A 19,190-nucleotide genomic window follows, 5' to 3' on the forward strand; every position below is an offset into this window, starting at 1 on the left:
GTCGGGCTTCCCAAAGGTGGAGGAGGTGGTTATCCACATCTGAGACCGCCTCTGAGAGCTCGATCTGTGTTTTTGTAGAATGCAAGCTAGCAAGCGATTGCTGGGGCCAGGCCTAGTAGCTTTGCATGTGTATGGGAACAGTGTCCTACCAATTTTGCCTGAATTTCGTCTAATATGGGATGCGAGCTTTTTTGATGGGTCATGCCATGGGGCTTGTGTGAATAGTTGTGTTGATGAGGCAGTGGTTGCTACGAAGGGTTTCCTCAGTATTCACTCAGTCAGCGAACTGGATGTTGTGTGCAAAGGTCAAATTTGGGCAGGTGTTCCTGGTCACGGGGACACCTGTCGTGCTTCACTAAGTTATGGCTTCAGTATTTAAGCCTTAGTGACCCTTTTCATGGCGATCCCATGGGCGCTGCCATGTTTGATGACGTGTTGATGTGTCCATTGCTTGCCTCAATTGCCTGCATTGCCTCCGTGTTTACAATGTGTGTGTGTGACAGCGGTGTGGTTTAATAAACCTATGTTTTGGCAGATATCATTGACAGTGATTCGGTGGACGACACGAAGCTTTGGCCACAACTTCAGAGAACATGCAAAAGCATTTTGGAAGCTGATTAAGTTATGTCCAAACTGTGCGAGCAGCGTATATTTATTTATACATACTGCTCGCCTCACATATGAGGCTGTTGCAGGAAAGGGGTAGGATACATCTTCAAGAGAACACAGTTCAAGTAGGCGTGCACATAGATAAGTTTGGGTGAACAAGGCAGTACATATGTACTCTATAATCATTACACAATTTCTATAACAGGAGCGGAGAAAAATGGTAGTAAATGCCATGTTGGAAGGTTTAGCACACAGAAGAACAAGGAAAGAAAATGTAAATTTTTTGGATGTGCAATGCGCAAGAGACAAGATTCAGCAGGTGTTTATGTAACGGCAGAATACAAGACACTGCTAAGTGAATTAGAATGCCATTGTACGACGCAGCTTACCTATGTGCAGATCGTAGCTACAGAGCATAGTTTGATAACTTGGCAATAAAATTTTTGAGTGATGTACAGGTGACAACGTCATCAGGCAACATGTTCCATTCACGGATTGCATGTGGGAAAAAAGGAGTACCTGAATATGTCATTGTGAAATCTGTATCCTGTTAAGTGCTTGGTGTGTTTTGTTCGAGAACTACGTGTATCTGTCTGTAGCAAGTAGTCACTCGCATTGATTTTCGTACTGCCATTAAGGAGAAGGAAAAGAAACTTAAGACGAAGTAGTCGAGCTCGATTTTGTATAGTGGGAAGTTCAGCTCGCCTTAATAGTTCTGTGGGGGAGTCAAGACGGCGATACTTATTAAAAATAAATCTAATCGCTTTCCTTTGTACGCTCTCCAATTTTGCTATGTACTGCTTACGGAAGGGAAACCAACATACTATTCCATATTCCAGTATAGAGCGAACTAGTGACAACTATGCTAAGCGTTTAGTATCTATTGATGCGGATCTAAGCGAGCATTTTAACGAGTATAGAACTGCCAGTGATTTATTAACAATATATGTTACCTGCTTGTCCCATTTAAGATCTGATGCAATTATGACGCCTAAATATTTATACTCTTCTACTTTCTTTAACACCTGTCCTTGTAAATAATACGGGTAGCTCATGGGCGCTCTTTTATTCGTTACAGTCATACAAACTGTTTACTCTGTGTTAATCACCATCTTCCTTGTTTGGCACTATTGTGTTATATTTTCAAGTGCACTGTTTAAGGTTATCTGATCATCACGACAGGTTATTTCCTTGTATATAACACAGTCATCTGCAAACATTCTTACTGTGGCGTTAGTATTAATGTGTAAATCATTGATAGAAAGAAGAAAGAGGATAGGAGCTAAAACGGCTCCTTGTGGGTGCTTGTTTTAAAAGCAAGGCTAAATATGTATTCCAAGCTATCCAAACTTTTTGCTCATGAATTGAATCAGGATTAGTGTATTTTCCTCTTCATTGTTTATTTGGCAGATATATTGAGTTGGAGTAGATGCATGTAGGTGCTGTGCATAAAACGTACTATGATAGGAAGCAGTGCTTCTCCCTTTGACATTGCTTAACGAGTGCTACTCACTCTTGGTGCCCCGGCCCTCAGTCCCCAGCAGCTGCAAAGCAACTGACCATGGTGGTGGTCAGACCTGCGACGCAGCAGAGGGTGCCAAGAATCTCTGAATCTGGACAGGCCGCCATTGGAATCTGAACCTGGCAATGTTTAACGCTAGAACGTTTTCTAGTGAGGAGAGTCTAACAGTGCTATTGGAGGAATTAGTGGGCATTAAATGGGATATAATAGAGCTCAGTGAGGTTGGGAGGACAAATGAAGCATATACAGTGCTAAAAAGCGGGCACATGCTGTGCCACCAGGGCTTAGCGGAGAGACGAGAACTAGGAGTCGGATTCCTGTTTAATAAGGATATAGCTGGTAACGTACAGGAATTCTATAGCATTAACGAGAGGGTGGCAGGTCTTGTTGTGAAACTTAATAACAGGTACAAATTGAAGGTCATACAGGTCTACGCCCCTACATCCAGTCATGATGACCAGGAAGTCGAAAGCTTCTATGAAGACGTGGAATCGGCGATGGGTAAAGTCAAAGCAAAATACACTATACTGATGGGCGACTTCAATGCCAGGGTAGGCAAGAAGCAGGCTGGAGACAAGTCAGTGGAGGAATATGGCATAGGCTCTGGGAATAGCAGGGGAGAGAAGTAGAGTTTGCAGAACAGAATAATATGCAGACAATGAATACCTTCTTCCGCAAGTGGGATAGCCGAAAGTGGACGTGGAGGAGCCCAAATAGCGAGACTAAAAATGAAATAGACGTTATACTTTGTGCTGACTCTGGCATTATACAAGATGTGGACGTGCTCGGCAAGGTGCACTGCAGTGACCATAATATGGTAAGAACTCGAATTAGCCTAGACTTGAGGAGGGAACGGAAGAAACAGCTTGAATGAGCGAGATGGTCATGTTGTCATGCGTATGTGGGCAGTGAGAACTTGGAGCCATATCCTCAAGTTTGCGACGGATGACCTGTGTCAAGCTTGGAGTTGTAGGCGGATGTGATGCCGGAGGCTCTTTATGTGACGCCGGAAAGTCGTTGCAGGAGGAAGTGGCAGCCGTTTTCGGAAGACGGTCGAAGCGTTGTACGATGCGTTGCTCTTCGCTTTCTTAATGGTGGACTCAACCGTTGAGCAGTTCCTGCAAACCAGGAAGTTGAATGCATCATCCATGATGCCCTTCGAGATGTGTCCAACTTTATCAGCCTCCAGCATGTTTGCGTCCGCTTTACGGCAGAGAGCCAGAATGTCATGAATATATGCGACGTATGATTCGGTCGATGTGTAGGCACGAGACACTAGCTCTTGCTTGGCTTCCATTTCCCACAGGTCTTCCGAAAAGATCGCTTAGCTTTTCCTTGCAGGAGTCCCAGCTTCTAATGTCGACTTCATGCGCCTCGAACCATATCTTCGCGGTTCCTCCCAAGTAAAAGATCATGTCGGCGAGCAAAATTGTGGCATCCCACTTGTGCTTACCGACGTATTCATACGGCGTCAGCCAGTCTTTGACGTCGATCTTGCCAGTGCTGATGAAGATTCCCGGGTGACGTAGCTGGGTTAGCACTACTTCCACTGGTGTCTCGGCGGCAGAGGCAGCGTCAGTAGCCATAAGAGCAGAACCGATGTGACGCCCGCTGTGAAGATCCAGGGCCAGCTTGTGGTGGGAGTACTCCGCACGTGCACCAAAATGTTACGCGGAGAAAACGTGTATTTACAATATATACAGTTACAAGGTCGTAGCTCAGTAGCCAGGGTAACACCATCTACCGATCGTCCAGACACTTCAACCTCCTCTTCACCTCCCAACGTCCATTTGTCCACAGCGGCACAAACTTGTACGTGACAATATATTGGCAACAATATAATTTATAAAAATCAAGAAAAGTAACGGTCCCAGGATGGTACAGTGAGGAACACCGGACTCTTCAGGGGCAGAGTCCCAACTGATTCCATCAATATATACGGTTTGATGCCTGAATGATAAGTATTCCGCTAACCATGCGAGCAGTGTATTATTTTTCAGAATAGGTTTAAGTTTCAAAAGTGTTTTTGGTGGCACACTCTATCAAAAGCTTTCTCGAAATCCAGAAATATGTCTATTTGATTACCTCTATCTAATGCTGCTGCGAGGTCATGGACAATTTCTAATTGTTGCGTTACCATAGAATGTTTGCAATGGAAACCATGCTGTCGGCTATCGATAATGCAGTTTTCCTATGCAAAAGTGGAAATATATGCGAATATAATGTGCTCGAGTATCTTCGCACATGTACATAATAAGGAAATAGGCCTGTAGGAAGAGGCTAGAGACTGATCATTGGTTTTCGGTATCCGTGTGATTTTGGCTTGTTTCCAATCATTCAGAAGTTCAGCACGCGACAATGATTTATCAAATATCAAGCATAAGTACTTTGCACACCATTCAGTGTAACGGAAGAGAAAGGAAGAAAGAATGCCGTCAATTCCTGGCAACTTTCTGATATCTACATTGAGCAGAAGTGTCAGTACACCCTCTTCACTAATAGATTATTTATTGCAGGAATTTCATCAAAAGCATTGAATTGTGGAGGTACATCACCATCCCTGGTGAACACGGAACAGAAGTAAAGGTTTAAAGCATCCGCTATGTCCTTTTGATCCGTTTAAGCAGTGCCATTTATCAGAAGGTCCGAAACTGATTGCTTCTTTGGCGACAAGTGACGCCAAAATTTTGCCAGCGATGCAACAGGAAACTCTTTTAAATATATACTTTAATATAGTCTTAACATTTTTTGATACCATTCTTGAGAAGCAGTCGCAGTTCAGATAACTAGTGTGCGCCCGCAGGGGAAGGGCGTTGTAGATACTGTTTCCTTGCTTTTTTTACTTTACGGCCTGCACTGGCTATTTCTTTAGTCATCCAAGGCTTGCAAGTACATTTTACGGCCTTTTTGTGTGGAATGAAGCATTTGGGCAGTGCATGATTAAATCTTTGAAGAGCAGCCATAACGTATCAACGCATATGCTATTGCATTCGTATTGGGAAACAAACGAAGAGAGTGAATTGTCCAATGCATCAAGTACATCCACATCACTGGCGCGAGAAAAATCGAGTACAAAGGTCTCCGTTTGTTTCAGTTTTGAAACTTCCGTCAATTCCATGACAAACGGCGCTATTTTGTTATCAGAAATCTCTTGAAAAATGTGCACGCTCGAATTCATAGTAATGACCTTGTCATTGACGAGGAATAAATCCAAAGTTGAAACACTTCCACTGTGAACACGAGTAGGCAGTTTCACTAATTGCGTTAAATTGTGTAGCAGAACTATGTCAACAAAGGGCTCTCCAGTAGGAGAGCGCGCGTTTGTGAGCTCATTAGCCCAATCGACATCTGGAACGTTAAAATCACCTGCCAACAAAACGCTACACGATTGGTTCCTGTATTCGCATAGAAATTCATTCAGGCTTTAAAAAAATGCAGGGCTGCAGTTTGAAAGGCGATAAAATCCCGTAACTAGAAGATTAAAATCTTCAAGAACACCCTTTACAACGCTTTCCATTCCAACATGGTCAGGTAGTCTGGACACATTCAAGCATTCCTTAAAAAGTACGACTACCCCACCACCTTGGGAACCTGTCGTTACAATAAATTCCATAACCTGCTGGAGTGATTTCGACATCGTCGATATCTCGATGTAACCAAGTTTCAATAATTCAACCAAGTGTGGGCTATGGACCATAGCAATACTTTCCAGATCTGCTGTCTTGTTAACTATACTACTTGCGTTCACGTTGAGACAACAAAATGTACTTTTAACAGGAGGGTCGGGTCATATCTTCTCAGATGCAAGTGAACAAACAACGATAGGCACTATATTCATTTGGGTACTGTCCCACTGAAACATTTCTTTGTCAATTCGAATTTTGTCGTATATCAACTTGACCTTTCCTCCCTGCCTTCTAATGTCAGCTGTATTGTCCCACAAGTATTTTCTTACTTGCCTCGTGGCTACCGAGAAGTCTTCACCAGCAGATATGTTCTTGTCTTTTTTTTTATCTTGAAACAGTTTTGAAGAACGTTCACTTTTTCACGGGGATCAATAAGTTTAAGAATTATTGGTCTCAGTTTATCTAGTTTCTTCCTGCCAATTCTGTGTATCCTTTCTATGGAAGATGCCTGTATGCCGAGTGTAGTTTGAAAAAAGTCATCAACCACATCTTCCATAAGTGACGCAGACGTTTCATTGGGACGCTCAGGAATTTATTTATTATATTTATTTATCAATACTGCAATCCCCACTGGGGATTGCAGTATTGCAATCAGTGGGGGAATATGGCATAGGCTCTAGGAATAGCAAAGGAGAGTTATTAGTAGAGTTGGCAGAACAGAATAATATGTGGATAATGAATACCTTCTTCTGCAAGTGGGATAGGCGAAAGTGGACGTGGAGTAGCCCAAATGGCAAGACTAGAAATGAAATAGACCATATACTCTGCGCTAACCCTGGCATCATACAAGATGTAGACGTGCTCGGCAAAGTGTGCTGCAGTGACCATAGGATGGTAAGAACTCGAATTAGCCTAGACTTGAGGGAACGGAAGAAACTGGTACATACAAAGCCAATCAATGAGTTAGCGGTAAGAGGGAAATAGAGGAATTCTGGATCAAGCTACAGAACAGGTATTCGGCTTTAACTCAAGAAGAGGACCTTAGTGTTGAAGCAATGAACGACAATCCCATGGGCATCATTAAGGAGTGTGCGATAGAAGTCGGTGGTAGCTCCGTTAGACAGGATGCCAGTAAACTATCACAGGAGACAGAAAGATTTGATCAAAAAACCCCAATGTATGAAAGCCTCTAACCCTACAGCTAGAATAGAACTGCCAGAACTTTCCAAGTTAATCAACAAGCGTAAGACAGCTGACATAAGGATGGATGGAATTGAGCATGCTCTCGGGAATAGGGGAAGCCTAAAAGCAGTGAAGAAACTAGGAATAGGCAAGAATAAGATGTATGCATTAAGAGACAAAACCAGCAATATCATTACTAATATGGAAAAGATCGTTCTAGTGGCTGAGGAGTTCTATAGAGATTTATACAGTACCAGTGGCACCCACGTCGATAATGGAAGACAGAATAGTATAGAGGAAATTGAAATCCCACAAGTAATGCCGGAAGAAGTAAAGAAAGCCTTGGGAGCAATGCAAAGGGGGAAGGCAGCTGGGGAGGATCAGGTAACAGCAGATTTGTTGAAGGATGGTGAGCAGATTGTTCTAGAAAAACTGGCCACCCTGTATACGCAATGCCTCATGACTTCGAGCGTACCGTGATCGTGGAAGAACGCTAACATAATCCTAATCCATAAGAAAGGGATGCCAAAGACTTGAAAAATTATAGACTGTTCAGCTTACTGTCCGTTGCCTACAAAGTATTTGCTAAGGTAATCGCAAATGGAATCAGGAACACCTTAGACTTCTGTCAACCAAAGGACCAGGCAGGATTCCGTAAAGGTTACTCAACAATAAACCATATTCACACTATCAATCAGGTGATAGAGAAATGTGCGGAATATAGCGAACCCTTATATATAGCTTTCATTGATTACGAGAAAGCATTTGATTCAGTCGAAACGTCAGCAGTCATGGAGGCATTACGGAATCAGGGTGTAGACGAGCCGTATGTAAAAATACTGAAAGATATCTATAGTGGCTCCATAGCCACTGTAGTCCTCCATAAAGAAAGCAACAAAATCCCAATAAAGAAAGGTGTCAGGCAGGGAGATATGATCTCTCCGATGCTATTCACAGCATTTTTATAGGAGGCATTCAGAGACCTGGATTGGGAAGAATTTGGGATAAGAGTTAATGGAGAATACCTCAGTAACTTGCGATTCGCTGATGATGTTGCCCTGCTTAGTAACTCAGGGGACCAATTGCAATGCATGCTCACTGACCTGTAGAGGAAAAGCAGAAGGGTGGGTCTAAAAATTAATCTTCACAAAATTAAAGTAATGTTTAACAGTCTCGGAAGCGAACAGCAGTTTACGATAGGTAGCGAGGTACTGGAAGTGGTAAGGGAATACATCTACTTAGGACAGGTAGTGACCGCGGATCCGGAACATGAGACTGAAATAATCAGAAGAATAAGAATGGCATGGGGTGCATTTGGCAGGCATTCTTAGATCAGAAACAGCAGGTTGCCATTTTCCCTCAAGAGAAAAGTGTATAAGAGCTGTGTCTTACCAGTACTCACGTACGGGGCAGAAACCTGGAGGCTTATGAAAAGGGTTCTATTTAAATTGAGGATGACGCAACCAGCTATGGAAAAAAGAATGATGGGTGTAACGTTAAGGAATAAGAAAAGAGCAGATTGGGTGGGGGAACAAAAGCGACTTAATGACATCTTAGTTGAAATCAAGAACAAGAAATGGGGTGGGGGGAGGGGCATGGGCAGGACATGTAATGAGGAGGGAAGATAACCGATGGTAATTAAGGGTTATGGACTGAATTCCAAGGGAAGGGAAGCTTAGCAGGGTGCAGCAGAAAGTTAGGTGGGCAGATGAGATTAAGAAGTTTGCACGGACAACAGGGTCACAATTAGCACATGGCCGGGGTAGTTGGAGAAGTATGGGAGAGGCCTTTGCCCTGCAGTGGGCATAGCCAGGCTGATGATGGTGATGATATATATATCTATATAATATATATATATATTATATAGATATATATATTATATATTATTATTATATTATATCTCTTATATTCTTTTCTGTTTGGGTGGTTGTGTGCCTGTTAATAGGTAAATGGGTGTTGCGTATGTGTGTTGTTTCTGTTTATCTTGTGGCTTTTTGCTGGAAGAAGTTGCCTAGTTGGGGTTTTATTACGTGTACTTACACATTTAAAGGGGTTGAGACAGCAAATTTTGAGGCTATAAAAAGCCTCTTGTAGGCTGCTTCTGTATGCGAGGACACCCACAACGAGGTATCAGACGCTGAAAACATTTCAAAATAATTTTAATTCAGCTCCAAAAAGTTGCTAAAAGCTCCCTCTCGTGGTTGAGACCTATTGCTAGCGCGGCTGTTATGACGTCACAGTGGAGGAACGAAAATATTGACGTCATAGCACACTAGCACAAGAACGTGACGTATGATCAGTATTGATGAAATGCCGATTACGGAGCCTGCTGAACTGAGCAACCGAGCATAGATAGCCGCCACTATGACCGTGCCACAGGCATATAGAAATCATTTCTTAATTCAAAGAAAGTGTAAGGCGTGCAGACACAGGGACTAGGATATGCGGCATTCGTGTCCACTTTTCTCCTCTTGTGTCCGTGTTTGAACGCCTTATCCCTTCTTTGCATTATGAATCCTTACCAACTAGATCAGCTTTCTGTCTTTCTAAAAACCCTTTCTCTATGCTACAGGCTTCTAGAACACTGTAACCGATCTTACTCTGGCCCCTGGCTAACCGAGACATGCACAGCGCTGTAGCGGAGAACAGTCGACGTAGAATCTGTGAGTCGCATAGTTCGGCAGCTCGGAGCGGTCTCTCGTTCGCTTGGCGTTTCTCAACGTATAAAGGCCCGTTCACTTTACCGGCATGGCAACTCGCCGCACGCTGTTTGCCGTTCGCAGGCGGCCGTGCGACGGCGGTTTTGCTCGCAAATGGCGAAATTTTCTTGCCGTAGAGAGGATGGGCCCGAGAACCATTTGTGCAGCAGCCATACGGCGAAGTGGCCAATTATAGCGACCGAGGAGAGGTCACTCTGGCACCGACGGCAGCCTCACCACCGCTGATTGTTCTGTGGTGCTGATATCGTCGCCAGGCCTTCTCCGGTTCACTTCAAAGCTAAAGGTGACGGCACTTTGCAATGAATTACTGACTCTCACAAGCCGCAATATTTTCTTACCATTGTTGTCGCTCTTCACAACAAATATAAGAATCGCGACATGCACTTCGTGTCTCCAGTTATTTACCACTGCTGGCAGAGCATGCGTATGCATAAGCAGACGACACAGCATAGTTTTACGTCACTACTTTTTGTGATCCATATGACCAAGCCGTGTTGCGTTTCCTCTCCTACGATGTCATAGCATCACCTGGAGCCCAGAAACCGAAATCGCTCGATATAATAATGCTATTATTACATTATTTATTGGGTATATAGGAATATCGCCATGTGTATCGTGCTTCCTGAAGCATTATGCAACGCTTGAATCGAAGAACGCATGAACAAAAATTTTCATGTCTCCACCCCTTTAAGAGATACCGTTATAGACTTAATGAGCAGCTGCGGCTTGCTAAGATTCGCTATAATAACAAATATTTCGAGTCCTGTTCGAGCAATAGTAGGAAAGTATGGTAGAAGGTCAATTCGCTACTCGGTCGTTCACCTGATGCCCTGCTCCCTGTTATTTATTATTAAGAAAGATGGGAGGAGGGGGTTGATATAGCGCTGATGTTACCTGATGTTTTAAATGATTGTTTCACCAACATTATTACGTTGGCCACAAATATCAGTATCTGCCGTTATATTAAACTCGCGCCTCATGACACCGTTTTTCTCCGGCCGACTGATGAAGGTGAACTTATCAGTATTTTTTCAAATTTAAAAGACAGTATCACATGCGATATAGGTAACTTGCAGATGAAACCTGTCAAATATTTTTTCAATGTAATTGCCCCAGTGTTAACACATATTTATAACCTATCACTCGCTAGTGGCGTCTTCCCACGTAAAATGCAAGCTGCAAAAGTGTTAGTTTTATTCAAGAAAGGTGATAAAACAGCTATGTCGAGGTACAGGTTAATATCTATACTCCCGATCTTTTTGAAAGCTTTAGAAAAAATAATTTTTATCTGTACATCTTTCTTGAAACTAAAAACCTGCTCACTGACTTGCAATATGCCTTTTGCAAACACAGATTGACTCAGCTTGCACTTCTTCAGCAGAAAGAATACATTTTACAGAATTTTGAGGACCGCCAGCTTACTTTAGGGGTATTTATTGACTTTAGTGAGGCATTTGACTCCATCAGTGATGAACTATTATTAAATAAACTTACCTACTATGGTATCCACGGTGTTGCCTTAAAATTATTTCGGTCATACTTGCAGCACAGATGCCAATATGTGTCCATTAACAACAAATGGTCCAACATTTCTTGCGTCACGGCAGGTGTTCCCCAGGGCAGTATCCTTGGGCCTCTTCTGTTTAATCTTTACGTCAATGATCTCGTTAATAGTGATCCCGATGCCAAATTCATAATCTATGCTGATGACACTACTGTTCTGTTTTCGTCCAATAATGCTCCGGAGCTAGTGTCAGTGGCTAACTCTTGTTTGGAAAAAATATATTTATGGTCTCTAGAAAATGTTCTCAAGATTATGGCAGAAAAAAAAAAAGGCAGTTTTATTTCAACCGAAGAATAAGAATACCTGTCTTTGTAGGGACGTGGTCTTAGGGTCTTCTAAAATTGAACTCGTCCTTTCTGTGAAAACACTTGGGGGTCTTTTTTGATGAAAATATAAATATGAGCTGGAGCGATCATATTGATTTTCTTGCAGGCAAACTCTCCCAAATTACTGGATGCATTTTCTCTATTCGCTACATGCCTCGGAAGATTAAAATGTTAATTTATAATGCTTTGTTTGCGAGCCACCTTCATTATTGCTGCCTTATTTGGGGCACCACTACTGTTACAAATATTAAACGTTTGCTTGTAATACAAAAGAAAATTGTTTGCGTAATTGTTTGCCTTTGACTCCCCATCTGAGCCTCTATTTAAGAACTTCGGGTAATTAAAGTCAGTGATATGTTTAACTACCGCCTTGCTCTTGGATACCTAAAAGAAACCAAACAGAACTTAAGCCTTGTTTCATCTCTGGCTAGATTAAAACACAACATCCCATGTTATAACACCAGGTCCCCGGAATACTGGCATGTGCGTTCAACCTATGGTAACCAAATGACTTGTCACACTCTCCCCACTCTGCTGAATAATCTCAGATTTGCATCCATCAATGTACCTAATTCTTCTGGCAGAGAACTGTATAATTTCTATTGCCCCGAGAATTGAGTTTAACTAACCATGTACCTAATCTTTCTTTATTTTAACCGTTTTGTGTATCTATATATCCATATTGTTTGTTTTTCCCAAGCTGTTTCATGTGCGAAGCAAATTGTTTAAGTGAGATCTGTGTACTACATGCCATTACTCTCTTTCCAGGGTTCGTGCAGGTCCTTGAAACCCTTGAAAACCCTTGAATTTGAAAAGCTCGTTTTGAAGGCCTTGAAAGTCCTGGAATTTACGGAGATCCTTGAAAATCCTTGAATTTCCGAAATTTTTATTTTAATAAACTTCCAGGGATTGTATTCAAGAAAATTTCAACCCTCCTGAATTCCCGCTGCGATTTCGTTTAAAAAAAGAAACGGGAATTCTCAGGCATGTTTAATTGTGTAAGGGAAAACTCAGGGAATTTGTGCTTCAATCAGGGAAAATTGGCTGTCATATTATTGAAAGGGCACGAAAGTCGCCCCACTGCTGCCTCGAGTAAAAGAGAGGACTCATAACGAATTGTCTTTGACGCCTTGTCGTTGGTTGGAGGGGCTGCCTGTGTGCAGTCAACAACCGATTTTCCGGACACCCTATTTTTGTGAAATGCCCGATAGCGCGGACGGCTTTAAGGCTCCACCACGCGCCCCATAGAGTCAATGTATAAGAACGTCTGTGATTTCGGACGCAAGAACCCTTCGCTGTCCGATTTTCCGGATCCATCGTTTATCAAATCCATCACCGCCGTTTTGATTGTCTCGCCGCCTCGAATCAGCGCTCTTGCATGCCGATCCGATGGCAGTCGTAGCTACCACCGCGGCAACACTAGGCTTCGCTGCTTCGACGTCCGCTATTAGGGTTCTTGCCGTTCGGTGCCGTGTTTTTCATTGAAATAATTCACCGCTGTCAGTAATCGCATCAACTCCGCCTCTGTAATCCTCGCGTATGGCCTCGAAGCTTAGAAAGCATGGCGCGTTGCATATGATGCTGGTTCCCGAAAGGCAGCTGGGCTTCAGCACGGAGATGTTACGTGGTGAAGCGTACGTGAAGTATTGCGGTGAAGCTCAAGAAGCATTGGAAGGGGCAATTGTCATGGGACCACAGTACGTATTCAATAATTAAACATACATGTATGTAATTATAGCCCTGTGTGTGTTCCTTGAAGATCCACACGCAGGACCTTGAAAGTCCTTGAAAACCCTTGAATTTTTGTCATATACACCAGCATGAACCCCGTCTTTCCTTTCTCCCTTTTCGTTGTTCCTCTTTCCTTTCTTTTTCTTCTTCTTTTTTCTTTTCTCTCACTCCTTGCTGTCTGCTGCCTTTTGGACCCTCTGGTTATTAGGACCAGTCAAGTTGCTTTTGTAGCAACGTTTTTCCTAAAGCCTTGGTACTTTGTACCACTTGTTTTTATGAATAAAGGTATTATTATTAATATTATTATTATTAATTTGCTTCCAGTTTCTTTATCCTAAGGATGCTGCCAGTGCTGGCATAGGCGGTTTCGGACGGAAGGTTTAATATCTTGACTAGAGACCTTAGTAACTTCAATGTCATCACGTAGACCAGCTTTTCTTGTATTTTGATCTGCCACCTCGTTTCCTGTATATCGCAATTTCCCGGTACCCAGCTTACCACGAGGTATGCCGGGTACCGGTTCTTAATTGTAAGCATCATAAATGGATTTCAGCAACTGAATTAAAACAGGGTTATCTCTCAGCTTTCCCCCGGCTAATGCAGTTACGACACTTGGAGCATCTGTGTAGATAATAGCTTTTTGTATGCTATGTTGTCATATATGATACACAGCCAGTCGTATACCATATGCTTCGGCAGTGAATATGCTGGAGTTTCTATTGAGGGTTTTTTCTAATATTATAGCAGTGACAATGTGCAGCACATGAGACTGCCTTAGCCGTCTTTGAGGCGTCCGTAAAAAAGGACATTGCATTGTACTTGTCTTCCAGTGATAAGAAGTGTTGCATAATAGACTCGCGTGGCACGTTTTTCTTGTCAAGCGCTTTAAAAGACATGTCGCACAGAACTGGGTGGAGGCACCAAGGAGCAATGAGATCACTGGGTCCAGTTTTGTAGAGATCTGAAAAACTAAGCCCCAATTTTTCGGCAACAGTTGTGACAGCCAGAGGAAGCGGCTGAGCTAGTGATGGCCTATTCGTGTACAGCTGTTCCATGTTCGATCATCCATTAGTGTTCTGCATGGTTCTTCCCTCTGAGCCATTATGTTGAGGGCACACGAGGTCTGTTAGAAAAGTATCTGACCTTTGGCCGAAGAAAAAAAAGCTGGCATAACTGGAGCATTGGAAACCAAATCACCCTCAATGTAGTCTCCTTGGGACTCCACACACTTCTCCCAGCAGTGCTGCCATTGTTGGAAGCATTCCGAGAAGGCCTCTTTCGGAATGGAGTTTAGCTCAGCTATCGTTGCAGCCATAATGTCCTCTCTTGTCTGAAATCGTGCTCCTTTCAATGGCCTCTTCGTAACTTGCAATTCGCTGATGATATTGCGTTGCTTATTAACTTAGGGCACCAATTGCAATGCATGCTTACTGACCTGTACAGGCAAAGTAGAAGGGTGGGTCTAAAAATTAATCTGCAGAAAACTAATGTAATATTTGTTTATTTATTTTATTTATTTATTAGGGAACCCACAGTGGGGGCCAAGGCGTTACAGTGGGGGGGAGGGAGGTACAAGATGAAGTACACACGACACCTCTTCTCCTGAACAGTGTTAAAAGCGATAACAAAAGAGGAAAAACGAGAAAACACACAGTGTCGGAAGAGAACTCAGAAAAAACAGTCTCGGAAAAGAACAGCAGTTTCCAATAGGTAGTGAGGCACTGGAAGTGGTAAGGGGATACATCTACTTAGACTTAGGGCAGGTAGTGACCGCGGATCCATATCGTGAGACTGAAATAATTAGAAGAATAAAAATGGGCTCGGGTGCGCTTGGCAGGCATTCTCAGATCATGAACGGCGGGTTGCCATTATCCCTCAAGAGAAAAGTATATAATAGCTGTGTCTTACCAGTACTCACCTACAGGGCAGAAAGCTGGTGTCTTACGAAAAAGGTTCTACTTAAATTGAGGACGACACAACGAGCTATGAAAAGAGGAATGATGGGTGTAACGTTAAGGGGGATAGGAAGAGAGCAGATTGGGTGAGGGAACAAACGTCTTAGTTGAAATCAAGAAAAGAAATGGGCATGGGCAGGGCATGTAATTCGGAGGGAAGATAACCGATGGTCATTAAGGGTTACGGACTGGATTCCAAGGGAACGGAAGTGTAGCAGGGGGTGGCAGAAAGTTAAGTGGACAGATGAGATTAAGAAGTTTGCAGGGACAACATGGCCACAATTAGTACATGACCGGGGTAGTTGGAGAAGTATGGGAGAGGCCTTTGCCCTGCAGTGGGCGTAACCAAGCTGATGATGATGATGGTGATGATGATGATATATAATGAATGCCAAACACAATTAGGTTATTTCTCCTACTTCTGTCTTCAATGTCAACTTTCTTTCGAGCGTTTTAATTCTTCTTTCCATATCTGATCCTCATGCCTACCTCTACTATTGCTGCTGATTTCTCCACCTGCTTAAGCTTTGCCTCGATTGCATCCAGTCTTTCCTGCATACTCTTCTGACCACCCAGAAGTTGCAATAGCAGCAGTGTTCAGTTCAATAGTAACAGTGTTCGGTCCGGGATTAGCCTCGACATCACCACAGAGTGTCAGCAATGAAACCAAAATATCCTGTATGTACAGGTACACCACTCAGGCACTTTTGGGGCACGCCAGCAGGGCCAGGCAACGGTTGCTAGTTTTTACTGTGGAAGAATTATTACTGACCTGCGCAAAAAGCAGGAACGGGTTTTTCATGATGTTGACCGGTGGCCCGCTGACATGCCCACTGAACATGCCCACCGAGCCTGTTGCACACATCTTAAGAGCCGTCCCTTCTTTATCTATGAGCACAGCGACTTTACATGATGACTGGCGTGTGGCTCGTGTCATCGCAGTCCACAAGAAGGGTGATCGCCTAAGCATTGAAAACTATCGTCCCATTTCGTTGACATCCACGAGCTGTAAGACACTAGAACACATCATCATTCATTATACGGCTAATTTTCTTAAAAGTAACAACTTGCTCTGTCCGTTTCAGCATGACTTTCGAAAGAAACTTTCGACATCTACGCAACTTTTAACAACTTTTCACGAAAGCGCTGTAACGCTTGATTCTTCCAGACAAGTTGATCTTCCTTGATTTCAGTAAAGCGTTTGATCGCGTTCCTCGTGGTAAACTTCTTGGAAAACTTACTAAGCTCGGCCTGCCTATGTTTATCATAAATTGGATGAGAGCCTACCTTTCAAACCGTAGTCAGTTTGTAGACGATAACGACCATGCTTCTACTGCATTACCAGTTCCGTCCGGAGTACCTCAAGGAAGCATACTGGCCTGATCCTTTTCTTAATCTATGTTAATGATATAACTAGCACAATTCATCCACACGTTAAAATCAGGTTGTTTGCAGATGATTGTCTTGTCTTTAAAGAGATTACTTGCCGTGATCATCAAGTTCAGTTAAGCACTACCTTAGCCAGACTTAATGAATGGTGCACCACCTGGTCTAAGACCCTAAATGCTGACAAAACTGTCTTACTTCGTGTCACGAACAAAAAGCAACCTATGGCATTTCCATATTGCATCAATAGTACACAAATAAAGGAAGTCTCGGAATATATATATCTAGGCACAACGATTACCAACACTCTATCGTGGTCGAAACACATTGCGAACGTTTGTGCATCCGCCTCTCGAAAGCTTGGCTTTCTGCGTCATAAACTGAGAACAGCACCTGCAAATTTAAAACTTCTAGCATACAGAACTTATATATTGCCAAAACTAGAATAAACCCAATAGTATTGGACCCTTATTACATAAAGTATAAGCATAAGCTTGAAATGGTTCAGAGGCGAGCAGTACGGTTCAATTTCAACAAGTTAGGTCCACTGATTCGCCGTCACAACTAATGACCGAAAATTATATCCCTACCTGAGAAGCACGAAGAACTGTGGCACGACTAAAATTTCTTTTCACGATGTACGACAAGTCGCTTGAATTTAATGGACGAATATACATTCAACCTTACCTGTCACGCGCGTTTTGACACCGTCACGCTCACAACTTGCTCCCTTTCCATGCACGCACTAACCTGTTTAAAAATTCATTCTTTCCTCGTACTTTTTTGCTCTCTTCCTTTTTCTGTTCCATATGTCTAGCACAAGAGCATATATTATTCTTGTCCTACATGAGTGTTTGCAGAAATAAGCCCACCTGCTTGGTCTGTATAGACTGCAGTATGCACAAATAACTACCCTCAGAAATTTTCTCTGCTGATAATTTTGAGCAGGCACTACTCATGTATTTTGCACAATGATAGGGAATGTTATTTTTCCCTCTTTTATTCATGTTATTTTTACTATCGCCTATGCAAGTGCATATTATTCTGATGAGAACTTGTTATTTTGGTGTGATATTGACTATCCCAGTGCACTTTTCTGATGGTGTGAATATCGTTCTTTGCAATACAAAAAGGCAAACTTGTTACTTTTTCGTTTCTTTTTGCTCTCTTCCTTTTTCTGTTCTATATGTCTAGCACAAGAGCATATATTATTCTTGTCCTACATGAGTGTTTGCAGAAATAAGCCCACCTGCTTGGTCTGTATAGACTGCAGTATGTACAAATAAATAAATAAATAAATAAATGAGTGATTAGCGTACGATGAGCTTCTTATATAGATCGTGTCCGTGGAACTTGGGGGAGGTGCCATCCAAGTGTCGACGTAATGCGGCAGTTTTGGCTCGCAGACTCTGTGAAGTCTGGCAGTGGTGACACGTATCGCTCCATTGGGTATGCGTGCCGATCCAGTCAAGCTGAGTAGAATCTACGCAAAAAGCAGGAATGGGTTTGCCATGGTGTTGACCGGTGGCCCTCTGACATGCCCACTCAAAAATATGCATTCAAGTTTTTAAACCTTGGATGTGGCTGCACTATAACGTATGCATATCATGTTGAATTTTGGTGCTTTGTATATTGCTTGCAGTTTTATTGTGATAGCAGTTATATGGACACTCCAGGCGCATTTCTGCCGCCGTGAGGTTCTTCAAGGGCAATAATGCCCCCACGCATGCACTGTGCTGTGTGTGAAAGCGTGTGCAGGCGAAAGCGTGTGAGGGGAGCCGATGATCGCTGCTCAGCCTGCCTGAAAGGGAGGCGCTCCCGGCGCGCGAGGCACCTAGCCTTGCAGGAAGGAGGGGAGGGAGGGGGTGACGTTCTGTTCCGGCTGCAGCTGCGTATGTGGTGGCTGCGCACGGTTGTGCGGTCGTATCTTGAGAGGGATCTGTGTTGAGTGCACAGTCTATAGGTGCGACGGTGGCTCGTAGCTTTGTACGGGCTGTAAGTTCTTGGCTCTCAGTGTGCATGGAAGTGATAGACAACACAAATGTGGCTTTGCTCACTGTCGCTGCCACGTTTCCTCATGGCAGCGTTTTGGCAGCGAGTGTCCACAGTCATTGAGTGTGATGTGTTCATGTTTGCTGTGTGTGCTGTCACCATGCTTATTAATTTAGTTAGGAAGCAAATGTTCACAAGTTCGTATGGCCAGTAAAAGTACCATACCTAGTTCGTATGGCTCTCTGCTAATTTGCCATCGCAATCGATGCTTCGCCTTTTAGGCGAAACTGCGACTTTTTTTAATCCTTAGATTTTCTCGTCTTTTTTTCAATTGTTACTCGTGTTTGTGCTTTTTCCGTGAATTGTATAAAAGCATTTGTTTCCAAAAAGAATAAACGAGTTGAAAGTCAGAGCCATGTTGGTCCCTTCTATTTTCTCATGTCCAAGTTTTATGTTAGTGCTATTAGTCTAAATATGCACTTGGTGTTGTGCTCGTTGAAGGAGAGAAGTGTAATGTAGATGTACAGCACTATATATTGTTTTAACACCTTAACGTACATAGGATACTTGTGTCCCC

The 19,190-nt window shown here is 43.0% G+C and overlaps 1 protein-coding gene across 5 annotated transcripts in view; it reads left to right on the top strand.

Annotated features, from left to right (window-relative positions):
- Positions 1-19,190, top strand: part of LOC142580215 (nitric oxide synthase-interacting protein) — a 249,724-nt gene that overhangs the window by 3,631 nt on the left and 226,903 nt on the right. The window lies entirely within an intron of this gene.

This window comes from Dermacentor variabilis, chromosome 4 (genome assembly GCF_050947875.1).
Source record: "Dermacentor variabilis isolate Ectoservices chromosome 4, ASM5094787v1, whole genome shotgun sequence".
NCBI lineage: Eukaryota > Metazoa > Arthropoda > Arachnida > Ixodida > Ixodidae > Dermacentor > Dermacentor variabilis.